Genomic DNA, 21,071 nt, shown 5'->3' with positions numbered 1-21,071 from the left:
CCATTTCCTTTGCCGCGCATTAACCAGATTGTTGACTCCACGGCCGGATGTGACTTGCTTTCATTTCTTGACGCATACTCAGGATACCATCAGATCTTCATGGCAGAAGAGGATGAGGAGAAGACCGCATTCATCACTCCATGTGGCACGTACTGTTTCATAAGGATGCCTTTTGGTTTAAAAAATGCTGGTTCAACGTTTGCAAGGGTAGTCCATGTCGCTCTTGAGCCACAAATACACAGAAATGTGGAAGCCTACATAGATGACATAGTGGTCCACAGCAAGGACAAGGCAACTCTGATTCAAGATTTAGACGAGACCTTTGCAAATCTGCGCAAGATCAACCTCAAGCTCAACCCCGAGAAGTGTGTGTTTGGAGTCCCCTCCGGCAAGCTTCTCGGGTTCTTCGTGTCTCAGCGGGGAATCGAAGCCAATCCCGACAAGATCAAGGCCATTGAGCAGGTTGAAGCACCAAAGCGCGTCAAGGATGTACGAAGACTTGCCGGTTGCGTGGCTGCTCTCAGCAGGTTTATCTCTAGGTCTGCTGAGCGCGCCCTGCCGTTTTTCAAAATATTGAAAAAGGCAGGTCCAATGAAATGGACTCCGGAAGCGGAGGCTGCGCTGCAAGACCTGAAGAGATACCTGTCCTCCGCTCCAACACTTGTCGCACCTAAGCCACAAGAGAAGTTGCTGCTGTATATAGCGGCAACCAATCAAGTGGTTAGTGCTGCGTTAGTGGCATGGAGGGAGGCAGATGACGAGCCAGCAACCACGGCAAGCGCATCCAGCGACAAGAAGGGGGCTTCCCCGACAAGCTCTGGTCCCGATAAAGATGGATCTGCGCAAACGCGCGAGGAGATACAGAAGAGAATGGTACAGCGCCCAGTTTACTTTGTCAGTTCCCTTCTGCAGGGGGCTAGATCAAGGTACTCTGGCGTGCAGAAATTGCTTTTCGGCCTTCTCATGGCCTCGAGAAAGCTGCGCCATTACTTCCAAGCACACGAGATCACAGTTGTCACTCGCTTTCCGCTGAAGAGGATACTACAGAATCCAGAAGCGACAGGCAGGATTGTTGAGTGGGCACTGGAACTGTCAAGCTTTGGCCTCAAGTTTGAGAGTACTTCAACTATCCAAAGCAGAGCAATGGCAGAATTCATAGCAGAATGGACGCCAACACCAGATGAAGAAATTCCTGAAACGAGCATCCTCGTCAAAGAAGCAAGCAAAGAGTGGCTGATGTACTTTGATGGTGCCTTTTCGCTGCAAGGCGCCGGCGCTGGCGTGCTGCTTGTCGCACCCACCAGAGAGCACCTCAAGTACGTAGTCCAGATGCACTTTCCCAAGGAGCAAGCAACAAACAATACTGCAGAGTATGAAGGCTTGCTTGCCGGTCTCAGGATCGCGGCAGACCTTGGGATCAAGAAGGTCATTGTCCGGGGTGACTCACAGCTTGTCGTCCGCCAAGTGAACAAGAGCTATCAGAGTCCGTTCATGGAAGCTACGTCGACGAAGTGAGAAAGCTAGAAGAGCACTTTGACGGCCTACAGATGGAGCATGTTCCAAGAGCTCAGAACGCCATTGCCGATGGCCTATCAAAGTGCGCCGCACTTAAGTTACCTGTGGAACCAGGGATCTTTGTGCTCAAGCTGACTCAACCGTCTGTAACGCCATCAACTGGACAGAGCAAAAAGAGGAAGTTGATTTCTGGTGACTATTTTCCGGCAGAGCTTCCCGAAGCCGCCGCCAAGAAGGTCCCCAAGATCAATGCCAAGAGAGCTGAGGAGCAGTTTGCTCCGGCAAGCCCTCGGGTTTGTTCCGTTGAAGCAGAAGCTCCCGACAAGTTTTGCTCCGGCAAGCTTGCCGGGGAACGTCAAGCTCCGGCAGAGCCGCAGGTTCTCGCCGTAGAAGCGGATGTTCCCGCAGCAGCAGATTTGCCTTTAGTCCTTGTTGTCGAGCCACAAGCTCCAGCATGGGCACAGCAGATTGTCCGTTTCCTTCAGACAGGAGAACTTCCCGAAGAGCAAGAAGAAGCGGAAAGAGTAGCCCGGCAGTCAAGTATGTACCAGTTTGTCGACAACACACTGTACAGAAGAAGACTCAACGGTGTGAAATTGAAGTGTATTCACCGGGAAGACGGACAAAAGCTGTTGGCAGAGATACATGGAGGCATATGTGGTCACCACATTGGCGCAAGAGCACTTGCCGGCAAAGCATTCCGGCAAGGTTTCTTTTGGCCGACAGCCCTCCAGGATGCAACTGCACAAGTAACCAAGTGTGAAGCGTGCCAGTTCCATTCCAAGCAGATACACCAACCAGCTCAAGCTCTCCAGACGATCCCTTTATCCTGGCCATTTTCGGTCTGGGGGCTCGACATCTTCGGCCCCTTTCCCCGAGCAGTCGGGGGCTTTGAGTACTTGTACGTTGCAATCGACAAGTTCACAAAGTGGCCGGAAGTGGAACCAGTGAGGAAGGTGACAGCACTGTCAGCAGTCAAGTTCTTCAGGTCGATTGTTTGCCGCTTCGGGATCCCTAACAGGATAATCACCGACAACGGTACGCAATTCACAAGCCGCACCTTCATGCAGTACGTCCAAGATCTTGGCGCCAAGGTCTGCTTCGCTTCTGTTGCTCACCCGAGAAGCAACGGTCAAGCAGAGAGGGAAAATGCTGAAGTGCTGCGCGGGCTCAAGACCAGGACTTTCGACAGGCTGCACAAGTGCGGAAGAAACTGGATCGAGGAGCTGCCGGTGGTTCTTTGGTCGATCAGGATGACGCCAAATCGAGCCACTGGCCAGACACCTTTCGCTCTAGTCTATGGAGCAGAGGCAATTCTCCCCACGGAACTCGTGTACGGGTCACCTCGAGTGCTCGCTTATGATGAGCTTGAGCAAGAGCAGCTGCGACAAGATGACGCGCTACTCCTTGAGGAAGACCGTCTTCAGGCTGCTGTACGAGCTGCTCGCTACCAGCAAGCTTTGCGCCGCTACCATAGCCTCAAAGTTAACGCCGGAAGTTTCGAGGAAGGCAACCTTGTTCTTCGGCATGTTCAGTCCGCCAAGAATTCCAACAAGTTGACGCCGAAGTGGGAAGGCCCTTACCGGGTGAAACGAGTCACTAGGCCTGGCGCTGTCCGCCTTGAGACCGAAGATAGCATTCCGATGAGCAATTCCTGGAACATTGAGCATCTTCATAAGTTTTACCCGTAAGGCACGGTTGCCGGAACCTGCTCCGGCAACCACCTTTTGTACAAGTCTTGCCGCTGTTGCATGCAATCCTTTGTACAAAGCCGGGCGCAGACCCCGTGCATAATAAAAGCTCATGTGCTCCGCACATCTTGTCAATTTCATGCTTTCTATTTTTTGCATATGTGAACTGACACTTTGTGCAGCACCTACTCCCCGGTAAGCAATAACGAGCCGTAAGGCTCCATATCTTTATTTTCTCTTCTTTCTTTTTTCTCAAGGAAAGGAAGGTTCCCTCGTCCACAAGTTGGCCGGGGGGAAAGGAGAAGATAATGGTATGGACCAGGCGTTGTTCAAGAAAGTTTCGCCTTGCCAGGAAGCAAACAAGAGAAGCTAAGTTGCCAAAGTTTGAGCAATCAGATTTTTTGAATTTTTAAGTTATCTCCCTTGAACGACCGCACTTTGTATGGAAAACCTGTGCGCGGAGGAACCAACTCGTAGCTAGTTGCGCCCTCACTTTGTTTCGAGTCCGCTCAACAACTTAAGTGAGCTGCAACTAGTTGCGACAAGGTTTCTTGTCGGTAGCGGCACCGCCAGCAGGCTGCTGACGTCCCGCACTCAGCGCTCGCGGCTCAGGTGCCTGCACCGGCAAGTTCCCTAAAAGCGTAGGGTAAAAAAACATACAAAGGGAGGAATCAAGTAAAGGGAATAACATTGCAATCATTACTCGGAATAGAGTTATATTACAAGATAGCTTGTCACGGCTCTAACAGATTGTTTTCATAACATGACAAACAGCGATAAGAAAAGAAGAAACGGGCGGCCTAGTCTATGCGATCGCCCTCGATCCTCTTGATCCCGCTTACCTTGTCCACAATGGGTGCGACAAGGGTCTTGAGCGCCTCTAGATCAGCATCCGGCGGCAGGGTCTTGAGGACGTTGGAGAGGTTGAGTCCCGGACTGCGGAAGGCCACCTTCACCAACACTTTTTGAAGAGCTCCCGCGCAGATCTTGCGCGACTCGTCGGCCAGCTGCTTTGGGATTCTCTCCCTGAGTCACTGGAGGGCCGTCGCCACGCCTTTGAAGAACAAGATAAGCTTGGCGCTGGGTTGGAGGTTCTCGTCGGAAGGATACCCGAGATCCTCCATCCCCAGCTGCGCCAGCTCCCTATCAATGTCTGCGGCAACATTCACGAGACCCTCCGTCCCGTGCTCCACATTCTCCCTGAAAGCATTCTGGGCGGCGGCAGCACTCTCCAGCAGCGCCTTGTCGGCCTTGATCTCCTCCTTCAAAGCCACCTCATGCTCCTTGGCGCCGTCCAGCGTCTTGGTCAAAGTGGTCAGCTGCAACTCAAGATCCGCGTTGAAGTCCTTGGCGGCGCTAAGCTCTTTGCCCTTCTCAGCGAGATCGGCCTCCAGCTGCGCCACCTTCATCTCCAACTCCTTCTTGGCGGCCTCAGCAACTGCGGCAGCATCCTCTGCTTGCTTAAGGGCTCCGCTGAATTGTTGCTCATGAGCGGCAAGCTTCTCAGTGGCAAGCCGCTGTTGCTCTTCAACTTCGGCCTTCTCGAGGAAGAAGGCCTTCTGCTCCTCGGCGAGTTGCTCCCGCTCCTCTGCCAGGGACCGACGAGCTTCCTGGTTGAAACCCCGGAGCTCCTCCGCGTGCTTCTCGATGTCCGCTCCCGCCTTCGCAACAAGCGCCTCGCGGGATTCCAGCTTGGCTTGCCGCGCACGGTAGAGCGACACCAGCTTCCGCAGCAGCCGCTCCTCCTCAGGCTCGCTGCTGCTGCTGCTGCTCGGCGCGTCAACCAGCGTCAGCCCAGCGGAGGCGAGCACCTCTCCGTCGAAGCTCTCCCCCTTGACCGACGCCCTGGAGCTTGACGCCCAGGGGAGGTTGATGAAGACGCCGTTGCCGGCCTTCGAGTAGATGCCTGGCTGGGGCTCTTCGGAGCCTGGCGCTGCGGCAGTGGCGGACGGGTCGGCGGTCGACGTAGCGCCTGGCGCTCCTGCGGCCTCAGGGCCGTCAGTGCGATCGCCAGCCCCCCCGCCTGCTTCTGCGGCGGCAGCTTTGGCGGCCTCTGCTTCTGCTTCTCACAGCCGGAAAAGGGAGAAGAGTCAAGCAAATACCCAAGAAGATCAAAAGAAGAAGAACCCAAGGGAAGTCTTGAAGCGGCAACCGGCGAATGGGCGAACTGCCCCTGTTTCCCCTGCTTATAAAGAGGGAGGGGCGGACGTTCCGCATTTCCGAATAAAGAAACCCCCCACGATCTCTCCCACGACGCCGCATTCAACGCGTGCCGTTCGGGGAGGGCGCGGTGGATACGGGGAGAGATACGGCGTAACCCAGGCCGCGCGTGCCCGTGCCCAGCTTTGGGCCTGGCCCAACAGCGCTCGGCACCGTGTATGGCCCAGGCCCGGGGATCCTGTCGGTGTACTAGAGTAGGGGTACCCTAGTATCCCGAACTTGTGCACGGGCAGTCGCAGCATCCCACGGCAAGGCTTGCCGGGTGACCGCCAAGGTCTTCCGTGGTTCCTTTTGGAGCCATCCAAGGACAAAGTATCCAAACCAAAGCATCTCAAGACCCCGGCAAGAGGAGCTTGCCGGGAAGGCCAACCAAGGCACCTCAAGGAACTTGCCGCGACGCGCCACGCGTCCCAGCAAGGCCCGGTGAGCGACAAGTTCCCGGACGCGACAAGACAACGACCGCGGCAAGGCGCTTGCCGCGACAAGCCACCACTCTGTGCCTGCGCTCCAGCACATCCACCAACGTGTCGCTCAGGGACCCTTCCAGGCGTACGTGGCGGGAGGCTGTGCAGCCAGCGGCGCGCGGTGGCAAAGCGGCGCTGACAAGATTGCCATCGTGGCGAGCGGTGGCGTCCCTGACGGTCCCTTTTGCACTGTTTAGGCGACGCAGACGGGCATTTAATGCCCTTGTCCCCTGCCGTCAGGGTAAGGTATGATACATTGTAGCAGGTAGCTGTACCTACTGCAGCACCTTTCCATTTTTACCCTTTGTCTCTGTTGCCACCTGTCGGTGACCCCTTGAGCATATAAAAGGAGGCCCGTGCGCAACGTTGGGGGAGGAGAACATTCACGCTCGGTCTCGTTAGCTGCTGGGGGGTACTGTAGCACTCCGCGCTCCCGAGCAAGAACTCAATACAAACCACAAAGCAGGCGGTCTCCCCCGTTCCTGCAGGGGGCGATGCGGCGACGAAGAAAATTTGCGCCAACAGCACCTACTGTAAGCCCGGCAAGCCTGAGGCGCAGGATCCGGGTGACGGCAATCTTCAGCCTATCGTCTTCCGGGGCCACGCCACAACAATCGCTGCCGCGTGCTACTGGGGTTTGGCGCCAGGCGGTAAACGGCTGCGGGTTCTCCTCGTCAATCCAGGACCAGTCTGCTCTCCATTCCTCCCACTTGCCACGGAACTCTCCCTCAAGATAAGTGTCCTTCTTGCCGGCCCTCGAGATCCAGGCGATTCCGCCGGATAAAGGCTCTCCTCTCTCTACTCGGGGCATAAAGAAGTGGCGAAAAAGGGCTACATTGGGATGGACTCCGACAAAGTTTTCGCAGAGATGTGCGAAAACTGCCATGGTCAGAATAGCATTGGGGGTGAAATCAAGGAGGTGGAACCCGTAGGTGTTCATAATGTCGCAGAAGAACTCGGAGAAGGGCGGGCAGAGCCCGCAGTAGAAGAACAAGGCGAAGAAGGGATATCCGTTTGGAGCCGTCTTCCAAGCGGTGGCTGGAAGTACCTTCGTGCGCGGATGCGCTCGCGTCTCCGTCGACCAGAAGAGGTAGTAGTTCTCCCTCAGCTCCCTCGCGGCGAGCTTGGGGGGGGGAGACTGCCCGCTCCTTTCGCAGCGCCGCAAGCCGCTGCGCCTCGGTCGACTTCACAACCTTCCCCTTTTCGGCTCTTGGAGCCATGGCGGAAGTGGTGGAGGAGGTCGACGGCGTTGGTGGTGCTGGTGGCGATGGGGGGCGGAGCGCTGCTCTCTTTTGGCTTTGGGAAGATGAGGGAGCGGCGGAGATTTCCGAGATTGAAGCAGCAACTGGCGAATGGGCGAACTACCCCTGTTTCCCCTGCTTATAAAGAGGGAGGGGGTGGACGTTTCACATTTCCGAATAAAGAAACCACCCACGATCTCTCCCATGACTCCGCATTCAATGCGTGCCGTTCGGGGAGGGCGCGGTGGATACGGAGAGAGATACAGGGAGCCCCCGGGCCTGGGCCATACACGGTGCCGAGCGCTGTTGGGCCAGGCCCAAAACAGGGCACGGGCACGCGCGGCCTAGGTTACGCCGCATCTCTCTCCGTATCCACCGCGCCCTCCCCGAATGGCACGCGTTGAATGCGGCATCGTGGGAGAGATCGTGGGTGGTTTCTTTATTCGGAAATGCGGAACGTCCGCCCCCTCCCTCTTTATAAGCAGGGGAAACAGGGGTAGTTCGCCCATTCGCCGGTTGCTGCTTCAATCTCGGAAATCTCCGCCGCTCCCTCATCTTCCCAAAGCCGAAAGAGAGTAGCGCTCCGCCCCCCATCGCCACCAGCACCACCAACGCCGTCGACCTCCTCCACCACTTCCGCCATGGCTCCAAGAGCCGACAAGGGGAAGGTTGTGAAGTCGACCGAGGCGCAGCGGCTTGCGGCGCTGCGAAAGGAGCGGGCAGTCTCCCCCCCCCAAGCTCGCCGCGAGGGAGCTGAGGGAGAACTACTACCTCTTCTGGTCGACGGAGACGTGAGCGCATCCGCGCACGAAGGTACTTCCAGCCACCGCTTGGAAGACGGCTCCAAACGGATATCCCTTCTTCGCCTTGTTCTTCTACTGCGGGCTCTGCCCGCCCTTCTCCGAGTTCTTCTGCAACATTATGAACACCTACGGGTTCCACCTCCTTGATTTCACCCCCAATGCTGTTCTGACCATGGCAGTTTTCGCACATCTCTGCGAAAATTTTGTCGGAGTCCATCCCAATGTAGCCCTTTTTCGCCACTTCTTTATGCCCCGAGTAGAGAGAGGAGAGCCTTTATCCGGCGGAATCACCTGGATCTCAAGGGCCGGCAAGAAGGACACTTATCTAGAGGGAGAGTTCCGCGGCAAGTGGTAGGAATGGAGAGCAGACTTGTGCTGGATTGACGAGGAGAAACCGCAGCCGTTTACCGCCCGGCTACAAACCCCAGTAGCACGCGGCAGCGATTGGAGTGACGTGGCCCCGGAAGACGATAGGCTGAAGATTGCCGTCACCCGGATCCTGCGCCTCAGGCTCGCCGGGCTTACTGTAGGTGCTATTGGCGCAGATTTTCTTCGTCGCCGCATCGCCCCCCTGCAGGAACGGGGGAGACCCGCCTGGGAATTCAAGAATGCGGCGGATATCATGAGGCTGCGGCCGGGCCTCAACTTCAACTTCACTGTTCTGGAGCTTAACGCGATGCTCCAGGAGCTGTTCAAGTATGACCCTCAACATCCCGAAGTGTTCAGGTTGCCGGGGGGGGGGGGGGGGGGGGGGGGGGGGGGGGGTTGTTCCGCTATGCAACAACTCCGCGCTCGACCGCATCCGTGCAATGATGCCGCTGTGCGATTCGCATGGAATTGTCCCAATTTGGCAAGAGCCTGCAGACGACGTCGTGCAGCAATTCTTTGACGGCTTGGTAGAAGTGTCGATCCGCTCCGACAAAAAGGATAGCCTCACCCGCGACACCACCGATGCGGAGATGACACGCATCGCCACTAGGCTGGAAGAGGCGGCGGCAGCCGCAGTCGCGGGCGAATTTGGATTCACCGTGGAGGAGGCAGAGGCTGCAGAAGCGGCAAGCCATGCCGAGCGAGGGGAGCCCTCCGGCGAGAAAGGGCTTGCCGGGCATGACGTCGAGTCGAGCGAGCCCGCCAAGGATACGAGCGGCTCGCTGGAAATCAACTCCTCTTCCTCCTCATCTTCAGGCAGCTCGCCGCAAGAAGAGCCTCCATCCCCACCAAGAAGGCGTCTCCGCAAGGCCGGTGACTTAGCGGAGCGGCAGGCGAGTCAACAGTCGCCGCGCTGCGTGACATGCTCCACCGCGGCAAGCACTGTTGCCACGGGAGCACCTCACGCTGCGACGGCAACTGGAGCGGGGTCGTCTCAGGCCACCGCCACTGTTCCCGCCAAGCGGCCAAGGGAAACTACTCCTCCGCCTCCTCGTGCTGGACGTGGGCTGGACTTCGACTTCTCCACGTTCAGCTCCGACGAAGAAGAAGAAGAGTAAGATTCTCTTGTTGTACTTGTAGTTCTTCAATCCTTGCTGTTTTGTCTTTTATCATGTTTGCTTTACTCTGAACTTGTTCCTCTTTAGGACTCTGGCCCAGAGAGCAGCAAAGAGAGCCAAGGTCCCGGTGATTGTCATCGAGGACGAACCCACCGCGACAGCAGGGGGTGCGCCCGAGACAACCTTGCCGGACTCGGCATCTTTTCTCCAGAGCAGCCCCCAGCGTAAGTATATGGTTCGCTTTCTGCTGTGAGGTGTGCATGGATACTCTGTCTTTGCTGATATCTGACTGTTGGTTTGTGTAGGAGCAGAGCAGCCCCACCAGGAGCCAAGGGAGAGTCCTCCGGCAAGGGAGAGTTCTCCGGCAAGGGACAGCACCAGCGGCCCCCCGACGGCGGAGACCACGACTGCAAAACCCGGTACAGGTAATCCTTTCGCTTCAAAACTTCCCTTGGGTTCTTCTTCTTTTGATCTTCTTTTTGTTGGATATTAGCTTGACTCTTCTCCCTTTTCCGGCCGTCAGACCCATCTGCTGCGGAGTCGATGGAGACTGAGGTTGCCGCCGCCGACGCCGCTGCCACTGAAGAAGCAGGAGGGGGGGTCTGGCGATCGCACTGACGGCCCTGAGGCCGCAGGAGCGCCAGGCGCTACGTCGACCGCCGACCTCCCCGCCGCCGCCGCAGCGCCAGGCTCAGAAGAGCCCCAGCCAGGCGTCTACCTGAAGGCCGGCGACGGCGTCTTCATCAACCTCCCCTGGGCGTCAAGCTCCAAGGCGCCGGTCGAGGGGGAGAGCTTCGACGGAGAGGTGCTCGCCTCCGCTGGGCCGACGCTGGTTGACGCGCCGAGCAGCAGCAGCAGCGAGCCTGAGGAGGAGCGGCTGCTGCGGAAGCTGGTGTCGCTCTACCGCGCGCGGCAAGCCAAGCTGGAATCCCGCGAGGCGCTTGTCACGAAGGATCGCGGCAGACCTTGGGATCAAGAAGCTCATTGTCCGGGGTGACTCACAGCTTGTCGTCCGCCAAGTGAACAAGAGCTATCAGAGTCCGTTGATGGAAGCTTACGTCGACGAAGTGAGAAAGCTAGAAGAGCACTTTGACGGCCTACAGATGGAGCATGTTCCAAGAGCTCAGAACGCCATTGCCGATGGCCTATCAAAGTGCGCCGCACTTAAGTTACCTGTGGAACCAGGGATCTTTGTGCTCAAGCTGACTCAACCGTCTGTAACGCCATCAACTGGACAGAGCAAAAAGAGGAAGTTGATTTCTGGTGACTATTTTCCGGCAGAGCTTCCCGAAGCCGCCGCCAAGAAGGTCCCCAAGATCAATGCCAAGAGAGCTGAGGAGCAGTTTGCTCCGGCAAGCCCTCGGGTTTGTTCCGTTGAAGCAGAAGCTCCCGACAAGTTTTGCTCCGGCAAGCTTGCCGGGGAACGTCAAGCTCCGGCGGAGCCGCAGGCTCTCGCCGTAGAAGCGGACGTTCCCGCAGTAGCAGATTTGCCTTTAGTCCTTGTTGTCGAGCCACAAGCTCCAGCATGGGCACAGCAGATTGTCCGTTTCCTTCAGACAGGAGAACTTCCCGAAGAGCAAGAAGAAGCGGAAAGAGTAGCCCGGCAGTCAAGTATGTACCAGTTTGTCGACAACACACTGTACAGAAGAAGACTCAACGGTGTGAAATTGAAGTGTATTCATCGGGAAGATGAAGAAAAGCTGTTGGCAGAGATACATGGAGGCATATGTGGTCACCACATTGGCGCAAGAGCACTTGCCGGCAAAGCATTCCGCCAAGGTTTCTTTTGGCCGACAGCCCTCCAGGATGCAACCGCACAAGTAACCAAGTGTGAAGCGTGCCAGTTCCATTCCAAGCAGATACACCAACCAGCTCAAGCTCTCCAGACGATCCCTTTATCCTGGCCATTTTCGGTCTGGGGGCTCGACATTCTCGGCCCCTTTCCTTGAACAATCGGGGGCTTTGAGTACTTGTACGTTGCAATCGACAAGTTCACAAAGTGGTCGGAAGTGGAAGCAGTGAGGAAGGTGACAACACAGTCAGCAGTCAAGTTCTTCAGGTCGATTGTTTACTGCTTTGGGATCCCTAATAGGATAATCACCGACAACGGTACGCAATTCACGAGCCGCACCTTCATGCAGCACGTCCAAGACCTTGGCGCCAAGGTCTGCTTCGCTTCTGTTGCTCACCCAAGAAGCAACGGTCAAGCGGAGAGGGCAAATGCTGAAGTGCTGCGTGGGCTCAAGACCAGGACTTTCGACAAGCTGCACAAGTGCGGAAGAAACTGGATCGAGGAGCTGCCGATGGTTCTTTGGTCGATCAGGACGACGCCAAATCGAGCCACTGGCCAGACACCTTTCGCTCTAGTCTATGGAGCAGAGGCAGTTCTCCCCACGGAACTCGTATACGGGTCACCTCGAGTGCTCGCTTATGATGATCTTGAGCAAGAGCAGCTGCGACAAGATGACGCGCTGCTCCTTGAGGAAGACCGTCTTCAGGCTACTGTGCGAGCTGCTCGCTACCAGCAAGCTTTGCGCCGCTACCATAGCCGCAAAGTTAACGCCAGAAGTCTCGAGGAAGGCGACCTTGTTCTTCGGCGTGTTCAGTCTGCCAAGAATTCCAACAAGTTGACGCCGAAGTGGGAAGGCCCTTACCGGGTGAAACGAGTCACTAGGCCTGGCGCTGTCCGCCTTGAGACCGAAGATAGCATTCCGGTGAGCAATTCCTGGAACATTGAGCATCTTCGTAAGTTTTACCCGTAAGGCGCGGTTGCCGGAACCTGTTCCGGCAACCACCTTTTGTACAAGTCTTGCCGCTGTTGCATGTAATCCTTTGTACAAATCTAGGCGCAGACCCCGTGCATAAGTAAAGCTCATGTGCTCCGCACATCTTGTCAATTTCATGCTTTCTATTTTTTGCATATGTGATATGACACTTTGTGCAGCACCTACTCCCCGGTAAGCAATAACGAGCCGTAAGGCTCCATATCTTTATTTTCTCTTCTTTCTTTTTTCTCAAGGAAAGGAAGGTTCCCTCGCCCACAAGTTTGCCGGGGGGAAAGGAGAAGATAATGGTATGGAAAACCTGTGCGCGGAAGAACCAACTCGTAGCTAGTTGCGCCCTTACTTTGTTTCGAGTCCGCTCAACAACTTAAGTGAGCTGCGACTAGTTGCGACAAGGTTTCTTGTCGGTAGCAGCACCGCCAGTAGGCTGCTGACGTCCCGCACTCAGCGCTCGCGGCTAAGGTGCCTGCACCGGCAAGTTCCCTAAAAGCGTAGGGCAAAAACATACAAAGGGAGGAATCAAGTAAAGGGAATAACATTGCAATCATTACCCGAAATAGAGTTATATTACAAGATAGCTTGTCGCGGATCTAACAGATTGTTCTCATAACATGACCAGCAGCGACAAGGAAAGAAGAAAACGGGCGGCCTAGTCTACGCGATCGCCCTCGATCCTCTTGATCCCGCTCACCTTGTCCACAATGGGTGCGACAAGGGTCTTGAGCGCCTCCAGATCAGCATCCGGCGGCAGGGTCTTGAGGACGTTGGTGAGGTTGAGGCCCGGATTGCGGAAGGCCACCTTCACCAACACTTTTGAAGAGCTCCCGCGCAGATCTTGCGCGACTCATCGGCCAGCTGCTTTGGGATCCTCTCCCAGAGTCGCTGGAGGGCTGTCGCCATGCCTTTGAAGAACAGGGTGAGCTTGGCGCTGGGTTGGAGGTTCTCATCAGAGGGATACCCGAGATCCTCCACCCCCAGCTGCGCCAGCTCCCTGTCAACATCTGCGGCAGCACTCACGAGACCCTCCATCCAGTGCTCCACATTCTCCCTGAAAGCATTCTGGGCGGCGGCAGCACTCTCCAGCAGCGCCTTGTCGGCCTTGATCTCCTCCTTCAAAGCCACCTCATGCTCCTTGGCACCGTCCAGCGTCTTGGTCAAAGTGGTCAGCTTCAACTCAAGATCCACGTTGAAGTCCTTGGCGGCGCTAAGCTCTTTGCCCTTCTCGGCGAGATCGGCCTCCAGCTGCGCCACCTTGGCCCCAGCTCCTTCTTGGCGGCCTCAGCAACTGCGGCAGCATCCTCTGCTTGCTTAAGGGCTCCGCCGAATTGTTGCTCACGCGCAGCAAGCTCCTCCTCGTGGGCGTCAAGGTTGACCTTCCGCTGCGCCAGCTCGCCCTCCTGCGCAGACAGCTTCTCAGCGGCAAGCCGCTGTTGCTCTTCAACTTCGGCCTTCTCGAGGAAGAAGGCCTTCTGCTCCTCGGCGAGTTGCTCCCGCTCCTCTGCCAGGGACCGACGAGCTTCTTGGTTGAAACCCCGGAGCTCCTCCGCGCGCTTCTCGATGTCCGCTCCCGCCTTCGCAACAAGCGCCTCGCGGGATTCCAGCTTGGCTTGCCGCGCGCGGTAGAGCGACACCAGCTTCCGCAGCAGCCGCTCCTCCTCAGGCTCGCTACTGCTGCTGCTCGGCGCGTCAACCAGCGTCAGCCCAGCGGAGGCGAGCACCTCTCCGTCGAAGCTCTCCCCCTCGACCGGCACCCTGGAGCTTGACGATCAGGGGATGTTGATGAAGACGCCGTTGCCGGCCGTCAAGTAGACGCCTGGCTGGGGCTCTTCGGAGCCTGGCGCTGTGGCAGTGGCGGACGGGTCGGCGGTCGACGTAGCGCCTGGCGCTCCTGCGGCCTCAGCCGCAAAAGTTGAACCAGCATTTTTTAAACCGAAAGGCATCCGTATGAAACAGTACGTGCCACATGGAGTGATGAATGCGGTCTTCTCCTCATCCTCTTCTGCCATGAAGATCTGATGGTATCCTGAGTATGCGTCAAGAAATGAAAGCAAGTCACATCCGGCCGTGGAGTCAACAATCTGGTCAATGCGCAGCAAAGGAAATGGATCTTTCGGACAAGCTTTGTTAACATCGGTAAAGTCGATACAAAGTCTCCATTTCCCGTTCGCCTTGCGCACGACTACAGGATTGGCCAACCACGTAGGATGGAGCACTCCTCTGACAAGGCCTGCTGCTTCCAACTTCTTGATCTCTTCTGCGATGAATTCTTGGCGCTCCACTGCTTGCTTCCTGACCTTCTGCTTGACGGGCCGCGCATGAGGACAAACGGCAAGATGGTGCTCAATTACTTTCCTGGGAACACCGGGGATGTCAGACGGTTGCCACGCAAACACGTCGACGTTCGCCCGTAGGAAAGCAATGAGCGCGCTTTCCTATTTAGGGTCGAGAGTGGCTCTGATGGTGAAGGTACCACCAGTGCCGTCCTCCTTGGCGGACACCTTCTTGGTCTCTGGCAGAGCTGCCATTGTCTTCTTATACTTGCCGGTGGAGCTCGATGGTGCGTCCTCGACGGCAGCGCAGCACTACGAAGAGGTGCGCTTGCCGTAGTGGGCATCAGAACTCTTGCCGGACTTGGTCTTCTTCTTCCTCCCAGGAGCTTCGACGGCAAGTGACTTGTGATCTGTTGCGGCTGCCGCTTCCCGGTAGATCTTGTCGACGTAGATAAGAGCATCCTTCTTGTCACCGGGGACAGAGATGACGCTTATCGGGCCTGGCATCTTCAACATGTTGTATGCGTAGTGAGAGGCTGCCATGAACTTGGCGAGTGCTGGACGACCGAGTATCCCATTGTAAGGCAATGGAAAATCGGCAACGTCAAAAGTGACCCTCTCAGTCCTGAAGTTCACCTTGCTGCAAAATGTTACTGGCAACGTGACCTTCCCCTTCGGCTTGCTCCTTCCCGGGTTGATTCCTTGGAATGTGCCGGTCTCTTCAAGCTCGCTGTCAGGGATCTGGAGTTTCTGGAGTACAGCGGAGGAGATCAGGTTCAAGCTGGCCCCGCCGTCAACTAGCATCTTAGTGACCTTGAGGTTGCGGATAGTTGGTGAAACCAACATCGGCAAGCACCCGACCGCAGTTGTGCGATCAGGGTGGTCCTCAATATCAAAGATGATAGGCGTGCTGGACCATTTCAGAAGCTTGCGTGATTCGACAGGTGGTTCCGCCGCATTGACTTCCCGCACCCACTGCTTGAGTTGGCGGTGCGAAGTATGCAGAGAAGCACCGCCGTCAACGCACAAGACCTCTGTGGCTTTCTGGAACTCCTGCTCACTGGTCTCGACATCATCCATGTCTTCGTCGTCGTCGTCATCTTCATCCTTGTCTTGGCCGCGGGGAGGTCTGTCTCCTTGCCGCTGCTTGGCCTTGCCGCGGCGTCCTCCCCGGCCGGCGCGCTTCTTGCCAGATTCTCCAGCGCCTCCTTGGGCCCTCTCCTTGTCTCGTCGCTCGTATTCAGCCGTTTGCTGCTGGACAAGCTGCTCGACCTTCTTGCAGCTCTGGAGGTCATGGCCCTTGGTGCGGTGGATCTTGCAGTACTGCTTGTCGGTGCCGTCCTGCTTGTCGGCGACCGCCACAGCCTGGCAGTTGGTGCATGCGGCAATCTCCTTGCCGGAGCTACCAGCTTTGGCTTTCTTGGCGCCACCTTCGTTGCCGGACTGCTCAACGACTAGCACATCTTTGCCTTTCTTCTTCCTGTTGTTCCGCCGCCGGTTTTTCTTTGCCGGGGCAGCATCCTCGCTGTCAGATCCTCCTGCTCCTGTATTCTCTCCAGGGAGTTTCCTCCCTTCCTCAGCACGTGCACACTTGTCGGCCAGGGCATACAGCTCACTGACGTCTCTGATCTTGCATATCGCCATCTCCTCCCGCATCCTGCGGTTATGCACGTTCTGATGAAACGCGCTAATGACCGCGGCAGGGTGGACATCTGGGATGTTGTGCTGTACACGGCTGAATCTCTGAATGTACTTGCGCAGGGGCTCTCCTTCCTCCTGGGCGAGCAGATGAAGGTCACTCTCTTGGCCATGAGGTTTGTGGCCGCCTGTAAAGGCGGCGACAAACTGATGGCATAGGTCTGCCTAGGAGGATATGGAGTTGTCTGGCAAGTGCATGAGCCAGGACCTGACGTTGGGCTTGAGCACCAGCGGGAAGTAGTTGGCAAGGATCTTGTCGTCCCGTGCCCCGGCAGCACGCACCGCGATGGTGTAGATGCTGAGGAACTCCGATGGATGCGACTTGCCGTCGTAGTTCTCTGGTACGTCTGGCTTGAAATTCTTCATGTTGGGCCACTGGACTTGCCGCAGCTCACGAGTAAACGCAGGGTAACCTACCGCATACGGCAAGTCGCCTGGTTCCCCTGGCGCATGCATGTCGACAGAGAGCCCAGCGCGCTGGTCCGATTGACCCCGCGCTTCTCTTCGGCGCTCGATGCGAGTACGAGCGTCTTCTTGCTGTCGTTCATGAAGAACTTGGCGCTGATCGCGACGAGCTCGTGGATCTGATGACGCGGTGGAGTCGCTCTCGAGGTGGATCCAGCGAGTCGGCGATCTTGGCCTTCGGGGCGGAGAGTGCACAGTGGTTGCACCCCCACCGGTCTTGTCGTCACCGGCTCGTGCCTGGCTGACTTGCCGCGGCTGCGACGTGCTTGGCTGCTGCTGAGTGTCGCCGTTGGCGAAGCCGATGAGATTCTGAATGGTGGCCCTCCAGTCGTCGATCTTGTCTGCCGTTGGAGGGTAGTCCAGGAGCAGTTGAGCTCGCGCCAAAGCTTCTGCTGCAGTGGCGGGTGGAGGTGGCGAATGGTGCGAGGAGCGGGATATGCTCGGACTTCTAACTATGTTAGAAGGAGCATTATCCCGTCCAGGCGACCGTGCCTCACTCATGCCAGCATGTTGGCGTGCATGCTGGTCTTGAGCACTCCGAGATCCACCGGCTCGATCTTGGTCCAGCAAATGCATGGTACCGTGAGTACCATGACGCTGCCGGTCCCGCGCCTCCTAAGATGGGCGCGGTGCATGTACGGACGCCGAGGTCTTGGAGTGCGCCCGGTCGTTGTGGGAGCCGGCTATGCCGCCTATGGGCAGCGCAGCCTTGTCCTTGGACCTGGCAGCACCGTGAGCTCCCTCGTCGACGCCCGTTCTTCCGCCGGCATCCGCCCCATCAGCCGTTTGCTCCGGCGGTGTTGGGTTCGGCGCGGACGGAGCAGCCGCTTCCAAAGCCTTCTTCTTCGGCGGCATGTCGGTGAAGATGATGAAGATCTAGCTCGCGTGAACGCCGGATCTGGTTCACACAACCTTGACGCCCCCTACCTGGCGCGCCAAAGATGCCGAGGGACTGATCCACGAACACCTATGGGACTGGCGGACCGAGTCCCTTTCGGTTCGGCGGGGGCGGAGGTCGCACGAAGAGCGGATCGAGGCGAAGCACCCGAGCGGTTTACCCAGGTTCGGGCCGCACGGATGCGTAAAACCCTACTCCTGCTTTGTGGTTTGTATTGAGTTCTTGCTCGGGAGCGCGGAGTGCTACAGTACACTCTAGCAGCTAACGAGACCGAGCGTCAGTGTTCCCTTTCCCCCCTTTTTCCTCTACGTTGCGCACGGGCCTCCTTTTATATGCTCAAGGGGTCACCGACAGGTGGCAATGGAGACAAAGGGTAAAAATGGAAAGGTGCTGCGGTTGGTACAGCTACCTGCTACAGTGTATCATACCTAACCCTGACGGCAGGGGACAAGGGCATTAAATGGCCGTCTGCGTCGCCTAAACAGTGCAAAAGGGACCGTCAGGGACGCCACCGCTCGCCACGATGGCAATCTTGTCAGCGCCGCTTGCCACCGCGCACCGCAGGCTGCACAGCCTCCCGCCACGTATGCCTGGAAGGGTCCCAGAGCGACACGTTGGTGGATGTGCTGGAGCGCGTGCACAGAGTGGTGGCTTGCCGTGGCAAGCGCCTTGCCGCGGTCGTTGTCTTGTCACGTCCAGGAGCTTGTCGCTCACCGGGCCTTGCCAGGACGCGTGGCGCGTCGCGGCAAGTTCCTTGAGATGCCTTGGGTGGCCTTCCCGGCAAGCTCCTCTTGCCGGGGTCTTGTCTCCTTAAGCGCCTTGCCTTGGTTGGCCTTCCCGGCAAGCTCCTCTTGCCGGGGTCTTGTCTCCTTGGCTTGGATACTTTGTTCTTGAATGGCTCCAAAGGAACCACGGAGGACCTTGGTGGTCACCCGGCAAGTCTTGCCGCGGGATGCTGCGACTGCCCGTGCACAAGTTCGGGATACTAGGGTACCCCTACTCTTGTACACCGACAATAACTGTCAACGAAACCTTAAGCGTGCGGACCCTACGGGTTCGAGAACAATGTAGACATGACCGAGACACGTCCCCGGTCAATAACCAATAACGGAACCTGGATGCTCATATTGCCTCCACACAGTCGGTTTCACACGAAAGGCAAGAGTCCTTGTCGGACTCCAGGGCCAGACGCCTGGGTTCCCGGTGTCTGGACCCAGGCCCCTGGACTCCGCAAAACATCCTTTTGCGCTTTCCAAAAACCTCATGGGCTTTCCCATTTGGCCCAGATAAAGTGTTCTCGTGCCCAAACATTTCGGGAAACATCCGGAACCCCTTCCGAAGATCAAACACTACTATCCACATATCAATCTTTACTTCCGGACCATTCCGGAGTTCCTCGTCATATCCGTGATCTCATCTGAAACTCCAAATAACATTCAGTCACCAACATACATAACTCATAGTACTATATCGTCAACGAACGTTAAGTGTGCGGGCCCTACGGGTTCGAGAACTATGTAGACATCACCGAGACACCTCTCTGGTCAATAACCAATAGTAGGACCTAGGTGCCCATATTGGCTCCTACATATTCTACGAAGATCTTTATCGGTCAGACCGCATAACAACATACGTTGTTCCCTTTGTCATCGGTATGTTACTTGCCCGAGATTCGATCGTCGATATCTCAATACCTAGTGCAATCTCGTTACCGGCAAGTCTCTTTACTCGTTCCGTAGTACATCATCTCGCAACTAACTTATGTGATGTGCATTACCGAGAGGGCCCAGAGATACCTCTTCTACAATCGGAGTGACAAATCCTAATCTCGAAATACGCCAACCCAACATGTACCTTTGGAGACACCTGTAGAGCTCCTTTATAATCACCCAGTTACGTTGTGACGTTTGGTAGCACACAAAGTGTTCCTCCGGCAAACGGGAGTTGCATAATCTCATAGTCATAGGAACATGTATAAGTCATGAAGAAAGCAAAGCAACATACTAAACGATCGAGTGCTAAGCTAATGGAATGGGTCATGTCAATCAAATTATTCTCCTAATAATGTGATCCCGTTAATCAAATGACAACACATGTCTATGGTTAGGAAACATAACCATCTTTGATTAATGAGCTAGTCAAGTAGAGGCATACTAGTGACGTTTAGTTTGTCTATGTATTCACACAAGTATTATGTTTCCGGATAATACAATTCTAGCATGAATAATAAACATTTATCATGATATAAGGAAATAAAATAATAACATTATTATTCCCTCTAGGGCTTATTTCCTTCACGTATCGACTCCCTGGGGCCGACGAAGATGATGTGATGACCCTCAGCGCCTGCATAAGCTGGTCCATGCTTTGGCCGAAGAGCCAGATTCATTTGGGGGTGGGGGACACCACCCCATAGACAACACCACCAGTCGTGCCGGCGCCAAGCCATGGCAAGACCGCCGCAACGCTACCACCGTCAGCTGATCCGGACATGCATATGGCACAGGATCTAGATCACGACGACGGTACATTTACCAGGGTCGATAAGTACTTCAACGAACATGGGTATGGCGACGAATTCTTGGGGCCTCCTTCTCAAGAACCCAACCCTGCAAAAGACGATCGCGATCTAGCCGATACCGCGGAGAAACCCAATTGCAACAGGCGTCGTCTGGCGTTCAGTTCTCAGGAGACACCTCCAGCTGCCGCCTTCACCGAGCCTCACATAGCCAAGGTGCGAAATATTATCAGCCCCAACACACTCAAGAAGGTGGTCTCTGAGCGGAACTCGATCCCGTTACGGCAGAAGAAGCAGAAGGGACAGAAAAGAAAGAATAACAAGGGTGCGAGCTAGCCGGCACCGAGTATGATCCATGCTCAGGACGGGCCACCTTCACCTAAGGATATCTCGAGGAGGGTGCATGTGGCAGGTAGGCCGATGCTACCGACTAATCTGCTCAATGCTTCAACTGGTGCTATGCGGAGTCTGCATGACAGTGTTCTTTCTTTGGAGAAGCGGCGTCTCTCTGAGAATGATGTGGCATACCCAGTTTTCGTGGCCAAGGTGCCAGAGGGCAAGGGCTTTGTCGATAGCACCATCGGGGGTACGATCATCCTGCGGTTTGATGACATCTTTGCTATGTTTACCTTCATCCGTTGCACTACACCTTCATTCAGCTATTTTCGCTCAGTACGGAGATGCGGATCATTAGAGACAAGACCCTGGACATCGTGATAGTCGACCCATTCTACATGCGTGCCAAGATCTTGGGCAGAGCTAGGGACCGGCAAGTCACAAGTTCATACCTCGAAGGCCTCATTCTGGCGAACCCAGATAAGGATAACTTCCTCGTGCCTTACTTTCCCGAGTAAGTCATCCCCTCACCTCCCCGTAACATATGATTTCTTAGATTTCGATCGTTCTTTTTTTTTCTAACATTCTGTGTTTTGTGCAGTGACACACGTTGCACACTCATCCTCTTAAGCCCGAACTATTCCATGGCCATGTATTTTGACTCGGACCATCAGTCGAATAA

This window comes from Triticum urartu, chromosome 5 (assembly GCF_003073215.2).
Source record: "Triticum urartu cultivar G1812 chromosome 5, Tu2.1, whole genome shotgun sequence".
Classification (NCBI taxonomy): Eukaryota; Viridiplantae; Streptophyta; class Magnoliopsida; order Poales; family Poaceae; genus Triticum; species Triticum urartu.
Note: the sequence above shows the minus strand (reverse complement) of the source record.